Below are 7,500 nucleotides of genomic sequence, written 5' to 3' on the forward strand. Positions count from 1 at the left end.
GAGAGACACCCACCCAGGGCTGGAGCAAAGAAAAAAACCTTTGCCGAGAACGGGCGAGATTAAAAAGGGATGGATCGGAGAGGACGCGGCCCAGTGCTAGTGGGGGTCTGCGAAGCGCTACGGTGCGGGGATGAATTTAACCGAGGATGCCGCGCAGGAGAGATGAGCTGCATGGAAGAGGAAAAAAGCCAATCAGAAGATATCATTTAAAGCATTAACGCCGGCGACTGTGTGAGGTTATTGTTTTACATTTTTTTTCTTCTTTTTTTGCGGTGCGCTTTTTATTTGCAGGAGCGCGTAATGATACTGAGCAGCAGTGAAGAGGAACGCTGCTATGCGTACACCGAGCGGGAGGTCGCATTCGCAATAAACAAGCGGACAAGCCTTACTATTCCTACCCGGTACTGTAGTACATTTTTAAATGACAATCTATTCTTCTTATCCCCCCTCTTTTTTCTAATCACAAACAAAGGAGCAGCATCGCTATTCTGAGAAAACTTTGACACAGAGAACACATGAACCTCTGTTGTTACCACGGAGCATCGCAATGCTGAACGCAAGACAAAATGTCTCCTGTATCCAAAGACCTGTTTCATTCTCGGTGACCTTGTACACCCTGAGCTTCAGATGAATGAACACTCCTGCGTGGACCGAAATGCGCCGTGCTATTTCACACCATCTTTGTTTTAAATGTGGCAGGATATGTGCGTGTAGTGGGCAGTTTATGCTTTAGTCGGTTTGCGTCACTGCTGTGCGTTCATACTAAAGTTTTGGGGAGAAGAGAAACACACAGAGAGAGAGAGAGAGAGAGAGAGAGAGAGAGAGAGAGAGAGAGAGAGAGAGAGAGAGAGAAAGGAGGGGTGATTTTAGGGGAGGAGACGAAACAGTGCACTCTGATGTCCATCCAAATCCAAAAGCTGCGATCTGCTAGAGGCGGCGCTAGGAGCGCGAAGTTCGAGCGTCTTGTATGCCGTGTGGTTGCGTTTAAATGGGAAGGAAGGAAGCTGGGTTCGGGTTCTTGCTCTGCGTGTTCACAGCGGACCTTGATTTAATGTCCAAACAATTAAGGCACGCGGTGAATGCCAAGAGAGGAATCTCCTGAGCATCGCGTTTCCTCCATTCTGTCTTATTCGGCGCCAGTTGACATGCGTAAATGCGCACGACGGCCGTGACAGTCCTCGGCGTTTCGGCGCGCCTGTAGCCGTGTTAGCACCAGATCAGCTTTAGTGCTGATCAAAACAATAGCCGTAGAAAGGGTGATTTTCCTTGCGTGTTCACAAGGAGCACTATCAGAAGGCCTCGGGGTTTTTTTTTTTTATTGTGGTTTGCACCTTTTGCGTCAAAGTGCAGGCCCCAGTCTTCAACATTTAAGCATTTAAGGCAATCCTTTTAAATCAGTGTAAATGTGCATTTACAATATAGTTAATGCGTCCACATAACCAACTGAGAAAAATGAAGACAATAGATCATGAATAAAGCATCTAGCCTGTGAGAATTTATCTCACACAATTTATTTTTTTAAGCTAGTTTTCGCACATAATTGACAGATGCCTTGGCGTCTGCAGGCCTAACTATTCGTGGATCAGTAAATGCATTCATGTTGGTCTTCGTCCTAAAGAATGTACACTCATTATTTGGGGGGGGGGGGTGTTATATTGATATATGTGGGAGAGTTGTCGTCAGTAGCACAGGCTACTTATGACACAATTAAACGACATTAGCATATGTTGCAATGTGACAAGTTTGAGCTTGCGCTGTATGAGTGCGCCACCTATGGAGTCCCTCAGTAACAACCATGTTTACGCAATTTAGTTTCCTCCTATCCAGCGATCAAGGAGTTAATATGTTTTAAGTCCTAGCGTAACAGCGTAACATAGAGCCTGGATTATAAATTCATATATACAGTCTAATAGTGAATTCATTATTTCCAAAGAGTAAACTGTAAAATAAAAAAAAATAAAAATAAAAAGATTAAGTCTATGGGAATGTAATTGCAGTTATGAATCACGTTGGCAGTCTCATTTGTTCTTCTTCAAGATAGTAGAAAAAAAAAACATATAACTGAATTTGTTTTATTCTTTTAATTAGGCAGTAGCAGATCATTCAATATAAATTGCGGCATTTGTTGTTTATGTCTCCCTTTAGGGCTTCTGCTTGTTCTTCATGGTACAGTCTGTTCATAGCATCTTTGCTGAGGAACAGCATGTTCTAGCCAAATGCTGCTCCAGGTGGTGAAGTGACACAGACAAAACATGTTAGAGGCAAACAATAGGCTAAATTCAGTGGAAGAAGTTACTCGGCTTTATTTGGAATTTTGTACACGTATTTGTGCGTAATTATTTAAAGCACCAAATGGCTAAATGTTATAAGTATATTATTCACACTAAACAGGACAGGATTTGGAAACATGCATAGACAAACAGGTCAATACAGCAGACAAATCCAGGATGTTCAGGTAACCCTACAGGGAATCTTTTACACATCCGATACGCAATGTGTCATTTTTTATTATAAAATGCTCGCTTGGAATCGCAGATTAACATTGTCATCGTGTTTGTTTTTTGTTTTTTTGTTTTTTTTGGTTGGTTGTGTTTATATAATATGACATTTGTATTGTAGATAAAAGTTTCAAAATAGAATACATGTCTATTTCAGACTTAAAATCAGGAAATAGTAAGTATCTGCAGAATGATATATGGTGGATGTGTTATGGTTTGTTTCTCTGTAACTGACTAACAAATGCAAATAAATGTATGAATCTGTTTTGTCTTGTGCTTCCTGATTGTATGCCTGGATTATTATGTCTAAGTAGATCCGCGGGTTTAGTACATTTATTCTGCAATAGTCTAATAGTAAATATACACACTAATTTCGCATTTTTTATTTCTGCTGAGGTCGGTGAAAATGCTCAATATCTAATGAAACTGAAATTTTGATTCTTTATTAGAATCACAATTTTACAATTTAATTTGCTTATTTTCGCCATCTTAAACATAATACAAATATTGCGTATTTAGGTCAAATTTAGTGATCTGATCGACAAACATACACCACTGTTAAAGGCCGGAAGTGTAAACCAATCGCGATAGAAATGAATGGAGACGCAGCCGCAAAGCATCAGTGAAACACAGAAATGTCGCTTTAGCTTATAGGCCACGTTTTCGAAACGAAAAAAAATCGCATTGGCCTGTTCGGATTTTTCCAAGTGTCAGGGAAACGTGTCAAACTAGAAAGTTGTCAGTCTGTTTTCGTGATCGTGTTGTTTAATAGGCCTATTCCATTCAGAAATCATTCTACATGAACTATTAAAACTAAAAATTAATTAATGAATTAATTAGTTAATGAAACTAATTAATTAAACAAATAAAACTAATGACCAAATGGTGTAGCTTGCGATCATATGCCGAGTGTTGTTGACTACGGGATTTGATCGGTTAGGGTCCAGCTTTCCCACAAGCATGAGAAAAAGGTACCAGAATACAGCTTCTAAAAGCACACCTGATATACATTATGTCCAGAAAGGTCCGCTTAGTGTGCCATTGCCTTTTACTCTTGACAAAATTGTCATTTACATTTTTTTAAGTACACTATATGCATATTCCAGGTGAAGTATTTGCATCAAATGTAGATTACATTACTTCAGTGACAAAGAAGCATGCAGTAAATTTGCCTTCTCTTAGAGTGTTATAAAAGAAAGTTAAAATCATCCCTGGAGTGTCTAATAAAACGATTTGTCCTGTTTTGCATTTTGGGAGAACTCCTAAGAGGTTAGCGAGATTCTGAAGAGGAGTGATATAGGATCACGACGAATGTGTTGTACTGGATGAATTGCACTTGCTCTTAGCTCTTGAGAATAAGTGGTCTCTGTTCGCACTTTAAATACTTTATAATATGCTCAAATGGCCATATAAACGCTTAAACGTGTTCCATGTTCATTAAAAATGTTTCTATCTTAAATATATGTTCTACCAGACATAAATTGCCAAAGGTATTTAAGAACGCGTTAATTTGTTGTGTTTTTTAGATTTGCATAATATTAATGTCAAATTTTGGGAAAATATATAATGAGATTTTAACTGTAAATAAATAACGATTATTTTTATTATTATTATTATTATTATTATTATTATTATTATTATTATTATTATTATTGTTATTATTATTATTATTATTATTATTATTATTATTATTATGCAGTTTGTTGCTATTTGTGTTGATTATTTCATTTTATTTATTTTTATTTGTCTGCAAATAACTACCGATAATTGACAGCCAGACTATTGTTCATTAAGCAGTGCTGGTTTGAACGCTCAGCACCTTGGATAGCTCCAAAAAAAATCATGCTCTATATAGACATTTAAAAGGGATGCTTGTCATAAACACAAATCCTAATGGAAATCATCTTTACTACCGTAATCAGGCACAATTATTCGTTTATATGCAGCGGCGCACAAACATGTCAGTCACAAAATCATCCATTTTGTCTATAAACAATAAAGCTGAGATGCTATATGGGCTGAAAGCTTAAGTAGTAAACGGTGTGTGTGTGTGTGTGTGTGTGTGTGTGTGTGTGTGTGTGTGTGTGTGTGTGTGTGTGTGTGTGTGTGTCTGTGTGTGTGTGTGTGTGTCAGCGAGCAGCGCCACCCTGAGGTTATTACAGCTCTTCACGGGCTCAATCCCAGTATAAAGACATACACTACACTATGTGACCGACAGCAGTCTGAAAAATGAACGCATCCTGAATGCAAAAATGTATATGTGTATTATAATAGTATGTGTTTGTGAACATCCCCTTTTTGATAGGTGCGTGTATATGTATGTAGATACAGCACTGCTTCTTGTCAATTACAAACCAAAAACACATAAGACAAATGTAACCATTGTGGTGCTTGCATGTATATTACCTTTATATATGATGACTACTTGTATGGCGTCATACTCCGGACACACACACACACCCCGTGTATATATATATATATATATATATATATATATATATATATATATATATATATATATATATATATATATATATATATATATATATATATATATGTGTGTGTGTGTGTGTGTGTGTGTGTGTGTGTGTGTGTGTGTGTGTGTGTGTGTGTGTGTGTGTGTTTAGTGTGTGTGTGTGTGTGTCCGGAGTGTGTATATATATATATATATATATATATATATATATATATATATATATATATATATATATATATATATATATATATATATATATATATATATATATGCTGTCGAAAGGTTAAGATGGACATTAGCAGGAAACATTGCAATCGCACACACCTTTTAGCCAAAATTATTAACGAGTTAAAAAAGCACTGGAAGTGTTGCGCACCTACTGAGAAGCAGATGTCTACAAACATACTAACGAATTCAACCGATGTGGTGCTTGAATACCAAGTCCTTCATATATGGAGATCTTTTAAATTGTCCATCAAGCTGTAGCTTCTTCTCACCCACCACAGTGAATATCGTATACAAAACATGTAATGGGTAAAAGATCAATAACCAATAAAAATAATTGTAAAAATATGTATTGTATGCCGATTTTAACTACTACTACTACTACAACAACTAATAATCATCATCATCATCAGCATCCTCACCATCATTATAATAATAGGCTAATGCATTGCTGCGACTACTACTACTACTACTACTACTACTACTACTACTACTACTACTACTACTACTTCTACACAGAAGAAGAAGAAGAAGAAGAGGAAGAAGAAGAAGAAAAAGCAGCGATAACATTTAATTATTAATTGATCATTATATCTACTGTGTTTTATACAGCTATTTAAATCTCAGTCGTCTTCTGATGCAGTAGTTGTTCTCTGTTATTTTTCATCCTGATACTGATTTGTTAATAATTAATTAATTAATTAATTTATTTATTTATTTTCACGTCTAGTAGTAGCTTAACCATGGCTAGTGGTTATAGGCTAGACTGTGTTTAGATGAGAGATTGGTAACTTAGATTTGGTCTTCCACCAGTAGAGGTCAGTAGTTTATAACACAGTCTGATGCCTCTAGTGAGAATGTTTCCAACCCTGGAGCATGCTTTATCCTGCACATTTAATATTAATTTCTGCTCACACACCTGATTTACCTAATTAGGCCATTAACAGCAATTCTTGAGGTGAACTGCAAGTGTTAAAGCAGTAAAATGTGGAACACATGGGGAACCTGTGACCTAATATTTTAGAGGTTAGCTTAAGTCAACGTTCCTGCATGTTCTTGAAAAAAAAAGTAAATCATTTTTCACTTACTTTGAAATGCATCATTTGTCGGTATCTACAAACATTGCATTAAAATGGCACAGTCCAAATTGCATGAATTAGAGTGGAAGACAAATGTGCATCCATTGTTTATTAAAACTGAAAATACATGCATGTATAAGCTTTAAATGTTGTAATGATTTAAAAAACTAATACAGTTTTATTTGGTTTTATTGTGCATCTGTAATGACCATAATCACCATAACAAATGTAACTTACAATGACACATGACAAAATTCTTGTTTTGTTTGTTTGTTTTTGTTTTTTAGAGTTTATAAAAAACAAGAGATGGTTAAAAGCATCAAAAACATTTAGAAAATTAACAAAAGTGACAAAATTAAACATGTTGACACTAAAAGGTTTTGTATATGGTTATTTTAGGTGGTTAATTACCGCCCCCCCCCCCCCTTCTAAAAAAAAAATAGAATAAATAAATAAATAAATAAATAAATAAATAAATAAATAAATAAATAAATAAATAGAGCTCCAAAGTCCCTAGTGTGTAATGGAATACCAGTGATACTGACTCCTTCTGCTCTTTGGAGCTTCCTGATCCATAAAGACCTATTTCAACTGCAGTTCTCACCACCTAAAAATCACACACTATTGTTGAGGATGGCCCCTCAAGGGTGATTACTGCAAATGGCACCATTTAGAAACAATGAAGATGGCTGTTGATGTTCCTACCTGGATATCCTTAGGACTACTCTTTACTCATGTCTCTATCACTGAACAAAATAATTAACATTTTATAGACATCTAATTAAGACTATAACGAAGGCAGAATTAACTCTGATGCTTAGATTCATAAGTAGCTCATAAGGTTGAGTTTATCTATGAGCCTGATCCACTCATGTCGATTTCCTGCTCACGTTGTCTCAAGTAGTTTTTCACAAGTGCTTTTTTTTATCATTATTTTTTTTAACAATGCTTTTCGTTAAAGGCACCATTGAAATCACCCAGAATCAGACTAGACTAGCTCATCAGAATAAGAATATCATTATGCCTACCACACTGTGACTAATGTCAATTTCAAAAGCAATATGAATTGGCAATGGCTGTAGGAATTCCTGTCCTAGTGTATTAAACAAAAGGTTCATATATTGAGTTTTGTGTGTGTCGTCGTCTCTAGACGTATCAGCTAGAATTCTGACCCTGTTAGTCTGCCTTTAAAATGTCCACCTCCACTACATTTATTATCCTA

The sequence above is a fragment of the Silurus aristotelis genome (genome assembly GCF_946808225.1).
Source record: "Silurus aristotelis genome assembly, chromosome: 19".
NCBI lineage: Eukaryota > Metazoa > Chordata > Actinopteri > Siluriformes > Siluridae > Silurus > Silurus aristotelis.